The 23489-nt window shown below is 57.7% G+C and overlaps 1 protein-coding gene across 9 annotated transcripts in view; it reads right to left on the minus strand.

The window, feature by feature from the left end:
• Ctif (cap binding complex dependent translation initiation factor) overlaps positions 1-23489 on the minus strand; it is a 271305-nt gene that overhangs the window by 67956 nt on the left and 179860 nt on the right. The window lies entirely within an intron of this gene.

The following is a 23489-nucleotide window of genomic DNA, read 5'->3' on the forward strand; positions in this document are numbered from 1 at the left end:
CCCGGGAACTGGGCTTGTTGTGATTGCTGTTGCGGCGGCTGCGGTACTTAGGGCCCCGGAAGGCGGGCAGCAGAGCACATGCACAGGGACCAAACTGCGGGGACCAGCCCTGGCTGCTTGTACTTTTCTAAATTGTGGGTCCCCTCCCTCTCCCGCCTTCCTCCTTTCATCCCTCCTGTTCCCGCTTCCCTTCTCCCCTCCTCCCCCCACCTCTTCCTTTTCTTTCTTCTTTTGTTACCTAACGTAGGAGGCAATGTGGCCCCTGTCCTTCTCCGCCGGCCCCTCCTCTGCGGTCCCTCCCACATAGTAAGGATGGGTAAACCTCAGTCATCTGCCTCCCGCCCGGGCCACCTCACAGCTGCTCCGGGAGCCAGTGAAAGGCTCTGCTGCTGTCCTGACCCCGGCTCTGCCCTGGCCTCAATCGTCTGGAGGCCCCAAACAAAGTCCCAGCCCCAGGGCCCCCTCCCAGGCTGTCGACCGACCATATGGATGGGCTGTGGTCCCCAGCAGGGCACAGGCTGAGTGACAGAATGAGGGGAGGGAGATTTACCGCTGAGCTGGGGCCATTGGACTCAGAGGCCATCTTGCCCACCCCTGCCCCAAGCAGAAGGCTTTTCTGTGTTGCTGGAGTCAGGTCGGTGGGGGAAGGGTGGCCATGACCATGGTGGGAGAGGAGGAAGGCCCACTGCCCGGGCTGGGGAGGACAGCCAGGCCCAGGTCCTCCCCTCCCTCTGGAAGTCCAGGCATGGATTCCGTGCCCTGGGAGTCCTGCTCTTCCAGCACAGAGCGGGTAGTGCCAACGGCAAATGCTCAGATGATCACCTGTCACTGGTAGGCATCAGTTCCCTAACAACTGCACAGGACAATAGTAGCTGTCACTGTAGAGCCTGGGACTCACTGAGTGTCCACTCTGTACCAGGCCCTGCTTTAATCCTCACAGTCCAGGCCCTTTCATGCTGCTCCCCTCTGGGCTAATATAGTAAAAGGGTCGGCTGAATGCGGCTCAGGTTCAAGCAGAGGCAAATGGCCCTCCATTCCCCCGAGTAGGCATCCCTCCTGTCCCGGGAGCGAGGCTCTAAGGGAGACCCTTCTGCTGGGGCTTCACTTTTCTCCCATCAGTTCTCTGACCTCCACTGGCTCACTCACTCAGTCCGGAGGTCTGCGCAGGGCACCCAGCCCTGCAAAGGGGGAAGAGAGATGGGCTCTGGGAGGAGGGGATCCTGGACAAGCAATTCAACTTCCAGGCTCAGCTGCCTCACTGAAGGGCTGCCTTCAGAATCAGCATGTGCAGGAGGCCCAAGCCAAACGCAGGGGGCAGGGGTTCCCAGTCTGGCTGCCTGTGGGACTCCCCTGGGAAGCCCTGGACAGTGATGACGCCCCTGAGGTGGTGGCTCAGTTGGCCGGGAGGACGGCTTGGGCGTTGGCCACTTTCAAAGCTCCTCCAGGGCAGCCAGAGCAGGCAGTGGAAATTTGGTAAGTGGTAGCTCTTGATGGGGCTGACCCCGAGACCAGAGGTCGTTTAGGGCAAAACCCTGACTTCCAGGTGGTTTCCCAAGAATCCCCAAATTCCTTCCCTTGGGGCTTCCCACTTTTGAAAGGCTTTTGCTTTCCCTGTGATGGGGCCTCTGGCTCCTCTGTCCATTTCAGAGGGAAAGGTGGGCTGTGCCAGGCAGCAGGTTTCCGCAGGCATCGGGTGGGCTGGTGTGGGTGAGGGCGAGGTGCTCCCCAGGAATGCCATAGGAGCAGCGTGGGTCTCCTGACACAGGAAGGCCATCTAGACCACTGTGAAAGGGCGTCCCGGGTCAGGTTGAATTGCTGCAAATTCTTTTTTTGGGAGGGTATCTGGGACTGAGCTCAGGGGCACTCAACCACTGAGCCACATCCCCAGCCTATTCTGTATTTTATTTAGAGACAGGGTCTCACTGAGTTGCTTAGTGCCTCACTTTTGCAGAGGCTGGCTTTGAACTTGCGACCCTCCTGACTGAGCCTCCCGAGCAGTTGGGATTAGAGGCAGGTGCCTCCAAGCCTGGCTTGAAAATTCTTCTTCTAGTTCTGTAGTTGCTGAGTTTGGGTTTGGGGTCTTTGAGAGTCCGAGATACCACCATCTCTGTGGCTTCTTCTGCCTTTCTGTGAGGTTTTTCTTTTCTTTTCTGAGAGAGGGAGGTAGGTTGGGAGAGAGGAAGAAAGGATGGGAGAAGGAACTGAAAGAGAAAGAAGTTCCCTGTTTGTCTGTTTTTTTCCAGAAGGGAGAAATGAAGGCAGACTGCCCTGATTGAAAAGCCCCATCTGCGATCTCACAGTGCAGCCTGGAGCTGTCACCTGGGTCTATTTTTCAGGAATGACCGAGACGGTGTCAGGTGACAGTGGACATCCCCTGAGCTCACGTGTCCCTTCACATGTACACATACACACAAACACGCGTGTTAACTCTGCCCCAGGGCCCTGCTGCTCGGGGTGCTGCTGCATGTTCACGGGAGGGGTCCTGTGGCTTCCAAGCTGCACACTTCCAAGTCCCTCCTTCTCTTCTCACATTCAACCACTCTAAGCCCTGACCCTCAGGTCTACCGCTGGTGGCTGTCCTCGCTCCCGTAGGAGGCTACCACTAGGACGTCCCCAAGGGACACCCTCCCCAGCCTACTGCAGAGGGAGGCTTGAACATGCCAGGCACAAGACATCACCTTCCCCCTCAGAAACCTTGATGGTAACAAAACCCTATAACGTTAAGCAAAATAGATGGAGTTGGTTGAAGTAATGTTAGGAGAGTCACACACAAAGTATCATGTCTCTTATATGATAACTAAAATAAAAGTTACATAAAAGTAGAATATTGATTACTATGGCTGGGGAGGAGGCTGGGGTATCAAGGGTAGAAGAAGGGTATTAGGATATTATCAAAACACGTATATGCACCTAGGAAAATATCATACTGAAGCTCATTAATATGTACAATTGATAGGTGTTAATAAAACCCACCATCTCACAAAAAAACAGAAACAAAAAAATCCTGGTGGTGCCCCAGGGACCAAAGGTCAGATCCCTTGGTTCCAGGACTCCTTGGGTCCAGGAGCCTCCCCCCACCCCATGCACTCTTCACTCGGAACAACCTCCTTTCACTCTGCATGTGTGTTTTCCTGCTTCTTGCCTTTGCTGCCTGGTAGCCTGGAGTAAGCTCTTCTGCACCCTTCTTTGCTTGGTTCCCCACTGAGACTCACGTCTTGTGTCCCTTTCTCTGAGAGCCGTCCCTGAGTGAGTTCTTTCCCCTCTGGATTCTCAGAGTGGCCTGGGCGTGCCCGTATAACAGGCCCCCATCAGACCACGAGGCCCCCCAATAGCGGGAAAGGGCCTTTCCCATTAGCATGCTGCCTGACACACAGTGGTGCTCAGCTGATAAATCAGTGACTCTGCGTGGAAGAGGCCACCTGCCCACCAGCATGCCCACGGAGCCACTGAGACTGACAGGCTACATGGAGGGGGTGGGGGCCAGGTGGTCTATGCAGGTGACAGGGCACACGTGGGGGTGGCTGTGGAAGGCTGGGGGGGGGTGGCACTGACTGCCTGCCTTCAGGGTTTGGTGACAGGGGTCAGAGGACAGTGGTCCACATGCTGTTTTCTGCTGACGTCAACCTGTGCTGCTTCTCTGGAACCCCTTCAGGGGGTGGGACTGGTGGCAGCCTGCAGCAGGCAGTAAGGACATGAATTCCCAGCCACGTGGGAGGAAGCCTCTCCAGACAGGAGGACAGTGTGGCGGGGTGGGTGGAATCCAGCTGCGAAGCTGCAGCTGCTGCCAGGCAGAGGCACGCAGCCCTGGGTGGGGCCTGGGCCCTGGCCGCCCAGGATGCACCCCTCTTCCTCACTGATCCCCTTACCCGTGGACTCCTCGTGCCCTGAACGGCCAGGTGCTGGGTGCACTGTGCTGTTTTGGGAACCAGAGTCCTGGGTTCCAAGATTTCTTGGACATAAGGGTCACAACATTTTATTTGTCTAAGAATGTCTTTTTAAACAGTGTCCATCCGTTATTTCATAAAAGAAAGGACAATCTGATGCCAAGATAGTAGAGAGAATGCAATCTTAGATGAGGAAGCAGCCCTTCCCAGAACGGGCAGTGGGGACCGTTCTAGCCACTCCACCCACAGGGCATGCTGGCGGAGCTTGCAGTGTAGACTAGCTTGGTCCACGCACTGGCTCCCGGGGAGTCCTCTCTGTGGCATTCTCAGAGGGTCCTGATGTGCAGTGGCCTGCATGGGACCCTGTTGCTCTTCAGGCTTCTCCCAGGGAGGACAGGGATGGCGCCTGGCATCACTCACTTCACAGCCTAGAACCCAGGACAGGTGGCTGTTCAGTGGGATGCAGGAAAAGAATATTTGTGAAGGGAAGGCAGACGTGGGCAGGAAGGGGACCAGCAGTGCTCCCACCTCCCACTCCTGCCCTGCTGGTTCTGGTCCTCTGCACCTGGGGGAGGGTGGCCAGTGGAGGGAGGGGACCACAGACGCCGGGCATTTCACCTCTAAGCAACATGGGGCACTCAGCCCCATGCATACGGCACAGCCTGGTAAGGAGTCTGTGTGGCTCTGCCATCTCTGCTTGGAGGCTCAGAGGAAGGGACCCAAGCCCGAGGCCAGGCTGAGCCATCCTTCCATGCCAGCCCTAGGACCTGTTGGTCTGCGCTCCTCAGAGTCCAGGGAATCTGACCCGTAGCCCTGTGGATAACCAGAGGGCACAGGACCTGGGCCAAGGAAGGGCCGGCGACGGCTGAGAGGGCCTGGGGGTGGGTGGCATCATGCCCCTCGGGCGCCGCACGCTTTAAATAGCTCAGCTTCTCTCAGCCTCACAGTCCTGTCACCCCTGCCAGCTCCTTCCTGAGTTTCCACACCAGAGATGGCCCATTTCCAGGTCAGGATGGGGAGGGGGTGGGGGACAGGGTGACCTGGCCTCCTTGGGTACTGGAGGCTGCAGAGAGGAACTCAAGGTGCCACCCCCGTCCCTCTGCATCAGTTGGACTGTGTCTTCCAGCCAGGCGAGGACTCTGGACCCTGATGGTCAGGGGCTCTATACAGCTTCCCTTGTCTCCCAGAAGTCCAAGCCCCGGCCAGGCCACCTTCTCCTCGAGTCAGCAGGTCACTCCCACCCAGCGAGAGATTCCCTTCCTGCCCCAGGGCCAGGGGCGCAGGGCTGGCCTGGCTGTGCTCCCAGGAGCTGCCTACAGCCCCAGGTCTTCCTCCTGCCCCTTCTCCCTCTCAGAACCCGGCCTCTAAGTCGGTCTTCACCGGGCAGTCCCAGTGGGGACAGAGCAGTAGAACCCCCACAGCTCTTTGCATCTATGTGCACCCCACCGTTTGCAAACTATCCTCATGCTCTTATTTCATAAGAGCTTCCCAACCACCCTGTGGGCCATGCAGGGAAGATATAAATAATCCCCATTTTACAGCCAAGGAGACTGAGACAGCCAGAAATGTTAGGGGAAGTATCCAAGTTCATAGGTCACACAAGTGGCACAATCGGGACCAAGACCCAGGCCTCTTGACCATTTCCACTGCCCTCCTGCTACTATTTGACCAAGAGGGAAGGAGGGAGACAGCAGGACACGGGGGAGGAGAGGCTGAGGCCACGTGTCTTCTCTCCCAGGCTCTGAACCCTGCTGCTGGCTCCACGGGTCACTTTCACAACCCAGAACAAGAATCTCACTAGATATGGCCTCAGACCGCCTGGCTCCAGCCACCCTCGCCGGCAGACGCAGACGCAGACGCGGACACAGAGAGCGCGCTGTTATCTCCCCTGGCCAGCCCGTTTCCTCCACTTCTCAAACAGCAGATCTCTTCCAGCCTGGCTGCCTCCCCTGGTCACCACCCACAGCCACTGGCCCCTGGGACCCAGCCAAGGTCCCTGCACCCTCTCTGCCCTAGACTGTGACGCCGAGTCCCTGCTAATCAGACGGTCGCCGCTGCCCTCCCAGCCGCCACCCCCAGAGTTCCCTGGAAATGTCCCTTCTGCAGGCCCAGCCCCCGCTGTGACCGACGCAGGCTTTGTCTGCACACACAGCTGACTTGTGTTTGCAGGGACAGACAGGGGCTGGCGCTGGGGCCCAGCCAGCAGGCGCTAGGAGGGTAGAGCAGATGGGGGAAAATACAAAGTCCAGAGAACAAACTTTTGCAAGCAAGCCCTTTGGGGTCACTGGGGAGCCTGACAATGAGAAAGGGGAGAAGCTCAGGGAAGGCAGGGATGGGGGGTCTCTGCCTTCAGTGACCCCCCGAGAATGTGTTTTGGCTGGCGAGCTCTGCGTGATCTGAGCTATGCCAGCCAGAAAGGGGTGCGATGACAGAGGGAGGCCGAGAGGGGGGGAAGGGGCAGACAGGGCTTCTGAGCCCCTCCTCAAGACTGACCCTCACACTCTGCCCTTTTAGGTACACAGAGGGTGCTCAATAGATGCTTGTTAGGCCGAGCTGGCCTCTGGTCATCTCGCCCCTGAGAGGCACTGGTTCAACCCGCTCCCCGCTCCCTCTTGGGCCCAGGCTGGAGGGAGAGGAAGCGTGGGAGCCCAGCACACTATCTCTGTATGTTCAAGTGCCCTGCACGCCAACTTCCCCTTCATAAGGCAGAGGAGCCAAGGTGTCTGCAGCGCCCTGCCAAGTTCACAGGGAGAGGATACACATGAACCACGGCAGCAGAGGTGTGTGTGGAATGCGCTGTATTAAGTGTCCCTCGCCCTCCCACCGCCCCCTCCGACCTTTCTAGTTCTGAGCTCTGGGTGGCTTAACCCCATTCGGCTGCAGCCACTGTAATGCGTGGGGGTCGTGATAAGTCACATTGCGTGGGGCGGGGGGGGGGAGTTTAAAAATAAAAGGCATGGCCACAGCAGTGGGGAAAGCTTTTTACAAGGCGACTCTTTGTCCGGGTGACACTCTGGGCTGTGTGCCGGGGAAACCTTAGCAGGGTTCCTTTGGGATTGAGCAACCCAGGCTGCCTCCCTGCGCGCCCCGAGCCCCCACTTAATCACAGACAGCATGTGGCTCTTGCTCTCTGTCTGTCTCTGTCTGTCTGTCTTTGTCTGTTTCTATTCTCATTCTTACTGTGCAGTCTTGGCTTCTCGGGCTTTGTGAACAGCGGGGAAGGGACCCGTTGAAGGTGCCACCACCCTTCCTCCAGCCTAGACAGGCGGCAGAAGGCACCGCCTCACCCAAGACATGATCTGCTTCCTCAGGACTTCAGTCACTGGAGACTGGATGTGCTCCTGACCTTGGAGGCTGTATACAGTGGGGGTGCACAAACACCCAGGGCACCAGCAGACCCACAAAGCAGGGCCTGCTCTCATCCAGAGCTGCACCTCCATCCCCGGGGCAGCCAAGTAGAAGTCGGACAAACAGAACTGTTTGCTTTTCTTTGCATTTATGAATCACGGTCCAGGGCAGTGGGCTGGAGATCAGAAGAAAGGACACCGGGGAAGCCCAGGCTGGCCCGCAGGACAAGGAGCCATCTTGTTGCCTGCCTACAGCTCTGGAAAGATGCTCCTCCACCAAGACAGGAAGGGAAGGAGCAGACCCCAGCCCCTCACTGAGTGCTGGTGTAGACCTGTGTCCAGATTTGTCGGGTCATAAGAGGACAGGGAAGAGCACGTGGCCACTGTTTAGTCTGTAGGGAGGAGGCTCTGAACAACTCTGTCATCTCAACTGTGGTCTCTTATCTTGTTTCCCAGCCACCTGCCATCTGCCTGTACCTGGCCTCACCTGCTCCCCTCCCCTGTGCACTTATGTCCAGCAAGGGCACTCAGGCAAGAGTGCATTCGGAGAAAGCAGGGCATGGGGCACCAGGGATATGGCTCTAGCTTTGCTCTGTCACTGGTCACCCATGGGACTTTACATGTGTTTCCTAAGCACCCTAGGTCTTGCCTTCCCCATACGGAAAATGACACTATTCACACGCACCTCCCAAGTCTAATGGATACTTAGGATCCAGGGTCAACAAGCGCTTGCAGAGCATCTGCAGGGAGCTGGACACTGGACACTGGCCTATGATGCCTTCAAGTGGACACTGTCATTCTCCCCATTCAAGCCTGGTTCACCCACATGGAGCAGGTGTTATCTGTTAGCCCCACTTTACAGATGAGGAAATGAGGCCAGAAAGACCCCACAACTTGCCCTAGGCCACACAGCTAGGCAGTGCCAGAGCTGGAACAGAGTGGGCTGCTCCGGACCCTGTGTTCCCAGGGTCTGGACAGTTGGGCTGGAACTGCTTCCTGGGCACTCCAGCTCTCCAGAGACCAGTGTGGTCTGAAGTTTCCTTTCTTCATAGCTCCCACAGGGTCTAGGCCTCGGGACACCCCACCACCCCAGATGGGGCCCCCTGGTCGCCCACAATGCAGCCCTGGCTGCTGGCATTTGGTGGCGTGTAAGGCTCAGGGTCCACCCTCGTCTCCATCTCAGACCCTCCCACCTCCTGCTTCACAGGCCCACTGTGGGTGACAAAAGAGGCCTTCTTGGCTTGGGAGCAGAAATTAGAGTTCCCAGGGTTAAGGTACACTGCCCCCTCTCCCAGCATGCCCAGAGCCCCAGTGGCCACCCAGGTGACTTCTGCTCCAGAGCCTCTCTTGTAGTTCTGCATCCAAACCGGGGCTCAGAGTCCCACAGTGAGGACAGACAGGAACCCCACCCCCACCCCCACCCCGGCCCGGGCATGGCTGGGAGCAAACCCTTGATCTGCACTGGCCCTCTCTCTGTACTCCACAGCCTTGGGCTCCTGCTCCCCGGCTGATGAATGGTGAGCCCCTTCTGAATGAGCAGCTCAAATAAGTGTTTCCACCAAGGACTTGACCCCATTTTCCTACCTGGCTGCGTGGGTTCCTCAGAACAGACTGAGAATCACCCTCTTGATTTGGCTCCTATGATGCTCAGGCCGCTTTGCCTAGGATTCTGTGGCTTGTGGTCTGTTCGCCTTCCACTTTAGGAACCTCCTAACAAGGGGGCTGCTGAAGAACCCCAGTAAGAATCCTACCAGAGGTCCCACGAATCTATAGCAACCAATCTGGCACTCCAGCACTAAGCTGGTGGCGTTGAAATACAGTGATCCCACAGCTGCCTGCTGCTAGTGACCTGAGGCCTACCAGTTTTGGGGTCCAGGCAGTGCTTGCTGGGCTACCTTAGGAGGTACACAGAGAGCAGGGTACAGAGAGGAGTCTCCGCCTGCCCCTTCCTCAGGCTGTGGAGGCTAGTGAGGCTATGGCCTGCTCACTGTCCACCACCCCACAGCCTGCTCTTGACCTCTGCTGCAGGTCCACTCTGACTGCAGTGGGGGAGGCCAGGGCTCTCTTCACACCTGCTGTGAAGGAAAATAAAGAGCAATAGACACATTGAAGAAATGCAGTCTCTGCTGGATTCGTTAATCCTCCTTCGTTCCTAAGGGCAGCTGGGCTCTGTGGGCACAGGCTGGCATCTCTGGACAGGCATGCTCCTGGGACCCACGCTCCACCTGACTCCTAGTCTGTCTGCAACCTCTGGGGCCCTTCGGTGGCCTCTGGGAGCCTTGGGCATAAATGGGAAGGAGCACCAAGCCCCTGCCTGAAGTTTCTGGATTCAATTCTGGGTTCTCTGGAGAGGCTGGAAATCGCACACAAGAAGGTGGCCTGGTGGCAGTCATCATCACGTGGCTTAATCTTCCCGGTGGGACAACCCTCAAGGGTTGCCACAACACGGGGAGGGGCTGCAGGCAAGTGAGGCGGGCCTGGCGTACTGGCGCCCCCTGCAGGTTGCTCAGCCTCGCCAGCAGGCCCCAGACTGTGGGTGAAACCAGGAGGGTGGGCAGCAGTGGCCAGGACTGCAGGCTGGTCAGGACGGAGAGAGCCAGAGATGGGGTCTGCTCCTCACTGGCCAACCCATCCACCAGGCAGTCTGCAAAGGGCATTTATCAGGTGCCGTCTGTATGCACAGCACGTCTGCTTTGGAACAACAAAAAACTGGAAGTGACCTTTGAAATCTTCTTTTAGTCCCCTTATTTATGGGGGAGGAAGCCACAAGAAGGGTGGAGATCTGGCCTCAGGCAACCCTGCTACTACCCTGGCTGGGGGCGTCCTCCTAGACCCAGTCTTTAAACCCTACTTCTATAAACACCTGACAGGTGCAGACTGTGTACCACCCCCATCTTCTCTCTCTACCCTGAGTCTCTCCGCTGATGTGCTCCAGGCTCTGCCCAGCCCTGGATCTGGAAGCAACCTTCACAAGGTCAAGGCACCCACGGGCTGAGAGAAGTGGACAGAGGGCGCTAGGAGCTCTGCTGCAGAGGGCCTGGGGTCCAGCTAAGGAGTCCCAAGCCTGCTGGCCACAACTTGCCCTGTGCCTTCATTTTCCCCAGCGGGACACTGAGGCTCAGGGGTGGGGTAGGCAAGGTCTGGCTTCCTACTTTTGTTTCCCCAGTACCCCTGAAAGAGGGCCCAAAGACATGTGCTGGTGGGGGTTCCGTAGAGGAGGGCGAGATGGGAGTGAGGGCTTCTCTGTGGGCCTGGCCGCCTGACGCTCAGCCCTGCTCTGGTTCCCTGAGGACGTACGGCTCCTGCAGGAGGAGGCCCCGCGGAGCTGCCTTTCTGGGCACGGGAGAGACTGTGGGTGGAGTGGGTCACACATGGTGGGCACCTGCAAGTTCACCCCTCCTGTGGGCAGTGCACTCATCAGGGAGGGGTGGCAGGAGGGTCTCTGGCCTGGGATGCCAGGCCCTGATGGCACTGTGACCGGCCTCAGTGAAACCCTGGGATGCCCCCCGCCCTCCATAGCCGGCCTGGATTCCAGAGCAGTGGCCCTCTCTGCTCCTGCCCGGGACTGCCAGAGCCCCGATGCTGGCAGGAAGCTCACAGCTCTTGAGGTACAAGTTTTGGTTTTGGATGAAAATCCGGTCTTGGCCTGAACTGGGGAGAGGCCGGCGCCAGCAGGATGAACGGCCAGTGTGGTTACTGTGACCCGGGGTCACAGCCTGGCTGGGCAGCCTCACCCCTGGGCTTGCTGACACTTGAGGAGCCCCTGTGCCTGACAACCTTGGCGCGGCTGGTGACACACGACCTCCCCCTCCTGCGGGCCCCCCCGCCGGGCCTTTGCCCCAGTACTTCCTCCTGTTTCTTCTCCCCCCCCAGATCCTGCCTCGTTTTTCTTGCTGCCCCCTCCAGGAAGCCTTCCCGCCACTCCCCCCAATTCCAGAGCCTGCCCCCTCCTCTGACCACTCTCCAGTCAAGCTGGCCTTGCCCCCCAGCAGGCCTCTACACATCTGGTGGAGGCCAGAGGCCCCTGTTGTCCTAGTGTTTACAGGCACCGGGCTCAGGGTGCCATCATGGCCGCCACAGGTGCCCTGGGCCCCTCTGAGAACTTTCCAGTGGTTGGACCCCAGGGCCATCCACTCTGCTGGATCCAGCTCAAGTCCCAGGTGCCAGGTGCCTGAGGTCCCTGGGCTGTGCCAGAGGCCTGCGTGGGGCTCTCTGGTGCACTCCCTGCTCGGAGCCTCTATTAGGAGCCACGAATGGAAGGGACTCACCCAGGAGAAGGACATACGGCCAGGACATTCAGAAGTCCGTCCTGGGGGGAGGTCTTCAGAGGACACAGACAAAATGACAGCTTTATGGATTTTCACCATGGTGACCGGTGGACGAGGCAGGTACAGAAGACAAGGATGACCACTTAATGGAGGCGTGGAAGGCTGCAGGGCTGCGGGCTCTGCCCAGAGTCGCCCAGCTGCTGGGGGCCGGGCCAGGGCCAGGGCTGGGCACTGAGTCCTGGATCTTTGATGATTTCTTCCACTCTAAGGTAGCAGCTCATTAAAAGGAAGGCTCTGCGGCCTGGTGGGCTGGAGTCTAGTGACATTATTTCCCTAACTTGATTAAAACAAAACAAAACAAAACAAAAAAACCTAGAGTAGGGCGATTCCCGCTGTCGGGCGGGTCCGTGGTGGGTGAGTCGAGACAGGGAGCGCCCGTGAGCACGCCTCTCCCAGGGTGCACCCGTTCCCATCAGAGGTGTTCGTAGGTTTTGGTTGCAGTCTGGCTGTCTCCAAGTGCCACCTAAGCTACGCTCCTGTGCTGTAGCCCTTGCCCAGTGGACGGAGTGGGGACGTGGTATAGTGCAGTGGTGGCCCTCTGCCTCTCTGCTTTAGAGTCTGGGTGTGGGTGACCTGGGTGTGCATGCACGCGCCTCTGGAATACACTTGGTCCCAGGCTGGACCCTGTCCAGGGTGAGATGATTTGTGGGGCAAGGGACCTTCAGGGGGAACTGCTCTTGTCTGCCCCCAGGTTTCCAAGTGGCCTGAGCTTCTGTCACTCTGAGAACCGGAATCTGTTCTAGGGACCTAGAATGACACCTGGGGTTAAGTGAAGGTTGGTCTCAGCAGCTGTCCCTTCCTTATCCCACCAAGGGCGGCTGGCCCATCCCTGACACTGGACTAATGTGGAGACGGCGGGGCTGGGGGGCGCTCCCTAAAGGTCGACTCCAGGCCCTGGTGCTGCTGCGGGACTTTAACCCTGAGCTCCAGGAGTGAGGCAGCAAGGGAGGGCGACCTGTGGGCATGCAGGGAGCCATGACCCTGAACCCGGGGCAAATCAGTGCCGGGCAGCATCACGCAGATGCCCTGTGCTGGTGGCACGGCTCCCTGGCTGCACGTTACCACCTCTCCTGGACAGAGGTGCCGCCCAGCAGGCAGTGTGGGAAGAGGAAACAGGACACAGAGTTGGACAGTGCTGATCCATGCAGGAGTGACCACGGCATGGACCCCTGCCGGTCCCCGAATCTGCTTCCTCGCTCTGCCCCCTGTGCTCTGGACCTCTGGTGGCCACCTGGAGGGGGCCTCTGACTTTGCAGGGGGGACCACCTGGCTGCCCTGAACACTGGGCACACACACCTCAGCACGACTGTGGCTGTGGCGTCCCCTCCCTCCCCGCTGTGTCCCCCTCATCCACTCACTTCCTAACTCCCTCCCATCCACGCCAGGCGTCCAGAACGTGGCCAGCGATGGGGAGGGGACAGAGGCCTGACGCAGCGCAGAGAGGGGTGTCGGGGGCGGGACAGGGCACCGTGGCAGAGTCCCTGCTCGCTCTCCTCACAGGTGGCCCGTGGGCCGTGGGCTGGGGACAGCTCTGGAGCTGAGGCCTCAGAGCCCTGGCTAGGGGAGCCTGCTCCCCACGGCCCAGAGGTTCAGGGTGACCCAACCTTCTAGAAGCTCTCAGAGCCCACGGTGACCCTGCTGAAGAACAGGAACAGGGCTTCCACACTGGCCTTCTGTCCCCGTGGTGGGCAACCCTAGCTTCTCGAGTCTGTTCCGTGCCAGGGCCAGGAGCAGGCTCCAGGAGGCCCGTGGGGAGGGGCCTGGCTTAGATCTCCGAGGGGCACGTGCAGATCTGTGCCTGACCCCTGCACACAGATATCAGTGTGTTCACTCAGAACCCTGGTTCTCAAAGACACACTTAAATCTAGTATCCTGTAACCCGTCACGTGCCTCCCTAAAGCACAGTCTCTATTAACCTCCCTGGACCTCTTGTCCATCATGTGAGCATATTCAGTTGGATAGACTCTAAAGCTTTCCTCTAGTCCACATCGTTCTATGATTTTTAATAAGCTTGGGAACTCTATAGCTCAAGAACCTACAATGGCTCCCCAGGTCCTACTCCATAAAGTCCAAAACCTTTTGCCCCTAATTAGTCCATCTTACAGACTGCCTTTAAATCTCAGCTTGATTCCAGGCAAGGCGGTGCCCTGAATTTCCTCCTCTTGTGTCATTTCTCTTAGTCTTGGTTCATGAAGTCTCCTCTATTAAAAATACGCTCCTGGAAAAGTTAGGACATTCCTCAGAAAAGCTAAACATAAAATTTCCATATGATCCAGCAACTCCACATCTAAACATATGCCTCCAAGAATTGAAAGCAGGGATTTCAACGGATACTTATGTACCCATGTTCATAGCAGCATTATACACAAAATCCAAAAGGCAGAGAAAACTCAAGCATCCATTGAGGGATTGATGGATAGATGAATAAAATGTGGTATAGACACAGAGTGGATTGTTATTCAGCCACGAAAAAGGAAAGTCTGACCATGCTATCCCATGGGGGAAACCATTATGCCAAGTGACATAAGCCAGACATAGAGAAACAAAACAAAACAAAACACACCTCGGTATGTTCCACTTGTGTGCTGTAGAAAAAGGAGACACATTCACGGAGACAGAGGCAGAATGGAGGCTGAGGGGGGAGGCGGAGTTATCATTGGTGGTACAGGGCTTTGGTTTGGCGTGTGCAGGGGTCCTGGGGTAGGGTGGTACCAAGCATGATGACTGTCCTTGGTGCTGCTGAGCTGTGTCTCAAAATGGTTAAAATGATAAATTCTGATGTTGTAACAATTTTTAAAAATGCCAAGGAAGAAAAAGAAGGAAAGGAAGAGGGGCGCCGGTGTTCCTCCTCCTCCCTGGAATCCAACCCTCCTGGGTGGCTCTCTGGGGACGCGCCTGGCCCTCATTGTGCCCTGCTGGGCCAGGCCTTGCTGCCCTGAGCAGGTCCAGTCTACCTGGGGCCTTGCACAGGCTGGGTCCAGAGGACGCTGGACGTAACTCCACCCTGTTTTCTTCCATTTGAAGTGACCCTCTGTGGTCCCTTCCTTCCCGGGGCTGCTGTCCCTTTGTGGGGGAGGCGGGGAGCCTCTGGGGAGCCAGGCCGGGTGGGGAGCAGTTACATAACCTGCAGGGAGATTTTTTTCCGCCGGTCAGGCGGTGCCAGCTTTCCAGTGGCGGCCCGGCAGGTAGAGGCGCCCGGTCTGGCCCGCCGTACCCAGGCAGGGCCGAGATGCTGCGATCTGGAGCCGCTTAGCATAGCTCAGATTCCCGGTGGCGGCTGGGGGCCGGCCACTCGCTGAGCGGCGGCAAGGAATCTGCTGTCTCCTGCCTGCCTGGCTTGGAGAGGGAGGAGGAGGAGGTGCTGGGGGTGAGCTGCCAGCCAGCCAGGGGTGACCCTCTGGGGCCCGGGACACCCGAGCTGGTCTTCTCCGATAACCTACTTATCTGCAGGCCGCTTCGGTGTGGCAGCCTCAGACAGGGCAGTGCCCGGCCAAGTTCCCTCAGGGGTGGGGGGTGAGGGTGTGCAGGGAAGAGGACGCAGCCTGGCAGGAGGCAGGGTGAAGTCAACCTGACCCTGGGAATGCTCCCTGCTCCCCGGTCCTGGGACAGTAGGGGGCAGGCACCGTGCTGTCCCCTTCTGGGCCTGTGGCCTGTTCAGTTGCCCCCTGCCCACTGGATGCTCTTTGCTCCGCTGAACTGAGAATCTTGGAACTAGCCAATTGAGGCTGGCTGAACACCTACTGTGTGTCGGTTGGTGGTAGGACATGAAGTTGGCACAAAATACTCTTTGTCTCTAGGATATCTGGGGACACAAATCTCAGAGAAGCAAAGCTTAAAGAAGTCAACCAACGGGTCAGAGGAAGGAAAGGTCCCTGGGCTGGGAGATCAGGGGAGGCTTCCTGGAGGAGGCAGAGCACATGGCACCTCTCCAGTCCCAGACCTACACCAAGTCCCGAGGTCTGTAAACCCACCCCAAACCCAATCAGCACGGGAGAGGAGATGCTGCTCCAAGACAGAGGCACGGGGGACCCTGGCAGGGCTTGTTCTTCCCCCAGCCTCCCTGCTGGGGTGGGGCGCCACACTCCTGGGGCAGCAATGTCCGGTGGGCTCCCTTCAGGCTGGGGGCCGTGGCACGTCAGCTGATTCAGTCTACCACAGCCCAGGGTGCTCTCCAGGATAGAGCTGGGGTGCAGAGGCGTGTTTTAAATGCTCAGTTCAGGGCCGGGTGTGGCCCAGTGGAGGAGCCCTTGCCCAGCACACGTGCGAGGCCCCGGGCTCCACCCCTGCACTGCAAAACCGAACGGATGAACGAGGAATGAGTGAGTGCTGAAGACCAGGTCACGGCGGCTGTCATCACTGCCCCCTGCCAGGTTCCCAGGGCTTGGCTTTGCTACCTCAGGGCCAGACATCCTGCCTCGGGGGCTGAGAGTCCAGGAAGCGACCCCTCCTGGGTGTCCCAGAGGCCCAGCTGGCCGACTGGTGAAGCTGCACGCACGTCTTACTGACCCCCTTCCCACCCCAGAGCCACACACCTGACAATGCAGACAGTGGCCACCTTTCACAGGAAGCAGTCACTTTGTCCAAGGGTCCCGCGGTCCCTGGGCCTCTAGCTTCTCTGTGGACTGTGGGAAGCTGCCCCTGAGACCCACGAAAACCTGTGGTGTGCATTCAATGTGCACAGAGAGTCGGGGGCCCTGTGGGGCCGGAGAAGATGGGGCAGCCAGAGGCACAGGCGGGGCTCTGGGCTTCGCAGAAAAGCTCACCAGTCTCCGTGGGGCCAAGAGTGGTGGTCCTGTGCCACCCAACACCCACCCAAGGCCAGGATGCCCAGCAGGCTTCTGTCCAGGCTCCCCCAGGACAGACCAAGGGTCAGTGGTTATTTCCTCTGCTTATTCTGACTCAAAAGACAAAATGCACTGGCAGGTTCAAGTCCTTGTCACCTCTGTCCCTCTGAGCACTCTCAAGCTCCAGAGGGAGCCTTAGCACCTTCAGAAGCCACCTTGTCCCCAGTGCCACCTCCCTATTGAACAGTCAGAGATGTTGTGTCCACATATGCCTTTGAGACATCCCAGTGGGTCCTTGACTCGGCTGCCTAAGCCTTGGCTAGTGTCCCCAACAGCCCCCACCGAGATAAGAGGAGCAGAGCGTTGGGCAAATTAATGGAGATGACACTTCACAGGGCCATCCACAGCCCAAGGCATACTGCAGGTGCTCAATATGGGTTATGAGGAGGAAATGAAGGAAACTGAGAATTCCCTCAATCCAAAGCAAGTGTCCACGACGTGTCTGGCCAAGAGGCACACGGCGCCTGCTGCTGTGGCCCCTGCAGAGGTTGAAAACAAGGGCATCAAACGGGCACGGGCTCTCCCTGCCCCGGCCCAGCCTGACAGGCCCCACAGAGGTTCAAGCTCATGGGATGACTGGTGTCCCTTGACATGGCCTTCGGCATGGGCACAGATGACTCATGGGGTGCTCCGATGCCAGCTATTTTGAGAAAAAGGAGACTTTTCGGGGGCTTTGGAATGACCCTCCGTGACCCCCCCGTGGGAAGGGTGTGTGCTGCCTGCTAGCCCTCCACTCCGTCTCCCCTGGCTTCGCAGCCCGGGAGGGAGGCGCGTGGAGACAGCCGGGGCTTTTACATGGGCTTTGGAACGCTCAGAGCAATGCGCTTCCACCCTGGGTATGCCTGGCCGGGCCAGCACGGACATCAGTCTCCATGCCTGGCACGCACACCAGCTCAGCGGGAGTGTGCGGGAGCCAGGAGGAGGTCTGAGCGGAGGGAGAGGGTGTGAGGAGGAGATCTGGGCCACGGCCCATGGGCAGCGATGTTCTCTCAGGCCCCCGGGCCTTCTGGAGGCCCAGAAAGCCCAAGTCTCTGGGACTGCTGAGATCCCAGGGGATGGTTCTACAGGTGGATTCTGAAGCCCCCACAGGTGGCTTCACGGGACAGGTCCCTGATTTGTCCAAGGTTCTGACCCTGCACCCTATCTGGGGAGTAACATGGGAGCCAGAAGACCAGTCCGCCTCTTGACTTTGGATGAGCCTTGGGACCTCATGAGCCACTTCTCCCATCTGTCAGCAGAGGGAAGCCTTCCTGCCCTGGGACCCACCTTGAGTGACAGAGGAAATTGCTCATCCTCCAGGACCGAGGATTCCCCCACCCTCTTCCATGAGGCCTTTACTGAGCATCTTCTAGGTACCAGTTGTGATGGGAGGAGCTGGGGGCAGGAGGTAACCGAGCCAGGATTCCTGCCTTCCAGGAGCCGACAACTCAGAGCTACCTGGAGCCCTAGGAATCAATACCAGTCCCTCTCTTCCCATCCTCCATAGAAGACGAACTATCAGCAACTCCAGAACTCTGCAACAGGGGAATGCCTTTTGATTTTGCAAAAAATTTGAGAGAGAATGTTTTCTCCTTACAAAGAGAGTTAGAGGAATAGCCCAGTTCCTCTACCTGAGCCTGCAAACATGGGACCAGGAAAGGGGGCAGTGTGTGGGAGACATGGTGGGAGTCGGGTGGACACAGGCAGCTTAGGTAAGAAACATCCTCAGGCCTTGAGACAATATTCTGATTTACTATTAAGGGCAGTCAGACCAGAAAATCCGAGTGTCCCTCCTGGATCTAAAATGATTTCCAGAGACCCCACAGAGTTGCCACCCTATTGAGCTTCTCTGTATCGAAATCTCCAAGCCCAGTGCTCGATGGTGACTTAGCCAGAAACTCTAAGATCAGTCTGTCCGTTTCTCAAGCTTGAGGTCAGCTTTTTAAGAGGTCGTCGCTCAAAGGTACTGGTGGAAAGCAATTTATTTCGAAATCTGGTCTCAGGCCAGATTCTGATTTTTTGCGTTCTCTTTTCACAACAGCCCTGCTGTGTTCACGACTTGGTGAAGATGAAGTCTTTTTTTTTTTTCCTTTTAAAAAAAGAAATCATACCAGTGTAACTCCACATCATATCCAGCCACCAAAATGGGAAGTTATACTCCATGTGTGTGCATGATATGTCCAAATGCATTCTAGTGTTGTGTATAACTAAAATAAATAAATAAATAAAAAATTAAAAAAAAAAAAAAGGTATCGCATCCTTCTGTTAGATGTGTTGTTGGCAACGGTTGCTAGGGAGGGCTGGGTTCAGTTACAGACACACTGATGCCTGCTCTAATAATACTTCGCTCTGCATAGCTCAGATGCAGACACCTCTTGGCTAAACAGGGCACACACATTTCAACAGAGGAGGGCTTGGACTTGCACTACACAAGCATTTCTCAGCAAAGGAGCACTCCCTGAACCCACGGAACCGCAGGCCTGGGGCGGTGACGGGGCAGTGCTGGGCGGAGGGGGCTCAGGCCTCCAATTCCTGTCATTCCAAAGGTCCCATAAAAAGAGGCACACTCATTCTTCACTTCTCCCTGAAATTGGAACCCTCCTCCTTCCTCCAATTGCACTGCGATTCCCCGGTGAGGATCCAGGGGGATATCTGACGGCTTCTGCCCTGGGCAGCCCACCTCCTCCTGGAAATTGGAAATAGTCAATGCGCGGAACCTCTGCAATAGTGAGGTGGGGGGCCTTGGTGCCGCCGGGTGGGGCCAGGTGGGCCAGGCTAGGGAGCTGATCACTTCTCCAGCCTCACTGGGTGGCACTGCCTCTGGCCCAGCCTGGCAAGGTGGGTAAAAGTGAGGCCTTTTCTAAAACACGTACCGTTCAATCCAACCAACATGAGGCCAAGAAAGAACAGACCAGGGAAGCCACCGAGGAGGGCGAGAGGCGGAGCCCGCAGGGGAGAAGAGGCAGCTCTTACTGTCCTGGGGAGGAGCCTCAGGAGGACGGCATGGAGCAGGAGGAGGCCCTGTGTCAGCAGCTAAGGTCTCCTGTTCTCTCTCTGTTGGGTTCCGAGTCCTGTGCATCACTCAGTAAAGAGCCCGGCACCTGACAGATTGTGACTGGTTTACGGTGTGATGGGCAGATCCGGCTGGTCCATAAGTGACCATGAGGGAGAGTCCTGGTGTCTCTGGGCCAACTCCCTAGTGGTGGCACTCAACCTTGGCTGCACCTAGAATCACCTGAGGGATTCTTTATAAAGGATGCTCTGGGGTCCCGTCCCTGAGAATTTAGTTCAGTGTCAGGTAGGACCCTGGGCCAGCTTGTTTTAAAAGCTCTCCTCGTGATTCTAATGGAGAGCACCTGAGAAGCCACAGACCTCAAGATGACCCAGCATCAGCCACCGTGCAGTATTCTTAGGCTGGATCCCACTGTGGACAGTCACACCGACAAGAGATTGTGCCTTAGTTACCCATCTGTGAAGCTGACCCATTACCTACAGTCCCAATGCCTTGCTGCTTCCAAGTGTGGTCCCTGGACCAGTTTCACCAGCATCACCTGGGAACTTATTAGAAATGCAGACCCTCAGGCCCTGTCACATATACATTGCATCGGAATCTGCATTTTAACAAAATCCCAAGACTGATTTTGAGCTGTGGGATTGGTGATAGGAGTCCAGAGACCCTGGGGTCTCGGCTCATGAGGGCAGTGGGTCTAAGTTCCCTGAGAGAATTTGGCTGGAAAGAATCAAAGCACCTTTGACTTGTCCCTACACCCCATCCCCTACTCTGTGGGGGCTGCACCCCAGCTTGACGTCCCTCGGGCCTCTGCTGGAGAATAACAGAAGAAGTGGCCTCTCTCCCTCCTGAGTTGCCAGCTCCCACCACTGAAGGCCAGGCAGCAGGAGCAGGCGGCCAGGACGGCCTGGGGACAAGACAGCTGCTGGGAGCAGAGCTCAGGGACACTTCACAGCCTGGCCCCTTTGCAGCCAGCACACTAAGCTGCGTCTCAGAACTTGGGCGGAGACGTGGCCGCCAACCTGGCCACAGGAGGAGCATCTCAGAGGCTGCAGAACAGACCCAGGGCCTGGCTAGAGACGCAGAGCCAAGTGGGCCTTGCGTGGCTGGAGCTGAGCATGGACCCCACGGGGAAGGGGAGGGCAGGGCACTGGGCCCAGGTCTCCCTCTCTCTGCCAGGAGAGTTACCCAACCAGGTGTGGCAGAAGCACAACGGAAGCAGATGAGAAGCCCTCCCGCGGGTGTCAGGAGGGACGCAGGTGGGTGCTGAGCCTGCTCCTTGCTCTTCTTGGGCCTCTCTGGTCTGGGTGGTGAGTGACCCTGAACTATGCTGCCCGGAAGGCCTGCTCCACACTGCTGCATCCTGGGCTGCAGGACTCATCAGACAGCTGGGCTCCCTGCGGACAGGCCGTGTATTCAGGGCGCAGCACAGACAGCGGCCTTCCCAAGACAGCAACCCAGAGGTGGCCTAGGTGGAGCCTCTGGTCACACCCCTAAGGACTCCTCTGCAGCTCGCGGGAAAGCTGGGCTGTGGGTGGTGAAGGGGTGAGTGGTGGCCTATAGGGATGAGCCCTGCACACTTCAGCCAGGCGCATGGCTACTGCCACACCATGGGGACAAGCCCTGAAGCTCAGAATGGGGGTCGTGTCTGCCTCCAGGGGTTCCCTTCTAGCCAAGACCACAGCTGTCCATGGGCCAATGGCCTGGAAGAAGAGAAGGGTAAGCTTCTTCCTCTTCTGACATCCATTTCCCCATGGCCACCAAGGCCTGCCAGCCCCAGGACACAGAGAGGAAGGAGCAGAGGGGGTCCCTGCCTCCCCAAGCTGGGAGGTGGGCAATGACAGTAGGGACCCTGCACCGCCGTGCTCCTGGGCTTCCCGGGAGGAGTCCCCATCGCTCCCCATGGCACACCTCTAGAGGACAGGGTTGCCTTTGGGCACTGCCCACTGAATCCTCTGCCGGGCACAGGAAGACACTTACACTAGTCGGTGGCTACCTGGTGACAAGAGCCCAGAGTCAGGGGGTTACAGCAGGATCCCTGGCAATCAGTGCCCAAGTGCCACCTAAAGTGTGAGTATGAGTCACCCTGGCCAAGGACCCGGTATCTGGGATGCGAGGGGCAGTGAATTTTAGTTGGTGGCAGGGGCACCACTGCCCCAGACACAAGGTGGCATCAGTAGGGTAGGCCTCTGTCACATGTCACTCATGACAGACCTATCACAGAGCTACAATGTGGGGTAAAGCAGTTGGTAAGGACTGGGGTTGGGGGTGTGCTAAGGACTGCTTCATCCAGCGGCCAGGCCTGGGGATGTTGAAAGGGAAAGGCCCAGATGGGTCACTTGTGCTCCTCCGGTGGCCCAATTCATCTCTAGCAGCCAGCAGGGCCAGACCACAAGGTGCACCCCGCGGGGTGACTGCAAGGCTGGGCTCCCACTGCAGCCGCAGCCAGGTCTGGGCTGGTCCCCTGTCGTCAGATCAATGCGTTTCCCACCCAGGGAACGCCCAGCACAGTGACCCTATGAGAACCTGTTAGCCGGGGATGCGGATGGGACGTCAATGAGCGAAACTCACCTTGACAGGCGCCTTTCCTGCTGGGACCCCTGGAGCCATCCTGAGCCAATGAGCGGATTTTGTCACTCACAGGGAGGTGGGTGCAGGGGTCACGGAGCCCCTTTGGTGGCTGAGCAGTCACAGGATTGATACTCTGCTGGACATCTAGGGGCAAGGCCACTTTACCATGGGTAGCTAAAACAGATGCCTGATCTTGGGCAGCCTCTGCAGCCACCCAGCGTCCCTGGGTACCCTGTGCCCTGGGACTGTCTGCCGCTGAGGTGGCTGGGTTACTTGGAGCTGGCAACCATGGTCTAGAACTCTTGCTTCACCCTGGCCCTTGTTTGAAAAAAAAAAATAATCCCCAAGCCGAGTGCAAGGCCGAGCTTGTCCACGGCTCCCCCGTGCCTGGTGGTACATGGCGACAGGCCTCTCTGCCTGTCACCCTCCACACTCTCCCAGGACATTCCGGCCTGCGAGGAACATGCCCAATGTGCAAATCCCTCAGGTAATGCGGGAATTCATCACCAGGGGAGCGCAGGCGATCCAGGAATGGGAACCTGATCAGCCCTGGAGCTGGACAGAGGAGCCCAGACTGGCCAGGGAGGCTCAGGTTACAGTGCCCGGGGCACACGGGAGAGGAAGGACGGACAGCAGGCGTGGGGCTCGGCAGGCCGCAGGTGGATAGAAAGCAGTGACCTCCTCTTGCTTTTAGTGAAAAGACGGCAAATCATAAACCAGGTGGCTGAGGCGAAGGTGGACGTGCTACCTTGCTTACACCAGGCGCAGCCGTGAATGGAGCCCCGTGGACTCCCAGACGAGTGGCAGTTTAGATGATCGATCTGTGGTCACCCGAGTGGCCAATGACCTGCGTGTGGTCTCTTGGGCTCTGCAATCCTACGTCCACAATGTCTAGGTGACTGTTTGACTTTATTTGAACCAGCAGCTTGATTTGTATCTCAACTAATCTCTAAAGTACAAAGTAGCCGGAGAGATGGCTTCTGCCCAGCCCAATCTCCAAGGACGGCCCTAGTGAGGCCACAATGCCACAACACCTGCCATTTATCCCCAATGCCACCAGTTCACCTACGGCCACCCACAACGAAAGAGCAGACAGATGTGAGACAAACGGGTACAGGGTTCAGTCTAAGTGCACAAGGCCACACCCGCCACACATGCACTGCCATGACCATGGCTGGACCTTGTCTCCCCGGAGGCAGGAGTGGGCAGGACTGGAGCTAAACTGAAGGGATATCGAGTGGGAATGCACCAAGGAGGAGGCAGTCTTGGGCTGCCATGCTTTCCCTCAGCCCAGGACCCGCAGTGCGTCAGCAGACAGGCCATCTGCGTCCTGTCCCCCCAAGGCTCTGCTCAAACCCATCTCAGTCCCAGCTACAACAACTGCACAGCCACCACGCTCTGAGAGGCTGACCCACGGCAAGTTCACGTCTGCTCAGACGTGCAGAAGTCAAAGCCCAGAGCCAGCCGCCGTCTCTCTTATCATGAAAATAGAAAGCGGGAAATGCTGGTGGAACAAAAAGCACCTA

This window comes from Callospermophilus lateralis, chromosome 17, assembly GCF_048772815.1.
Source record: "Callospermophilus lateralis isolate mCalLat2 chromosome 17, mCalLat2.hap1, whole genome shotgun sequence".
Taxonomy (NCBI): domain Eukaryota; kingdom Metazoa; phylum Chordata; class Mammalia; order Rodentia; family Sciuridae; genus Callospermophilus; species Callospermophilus lateralis.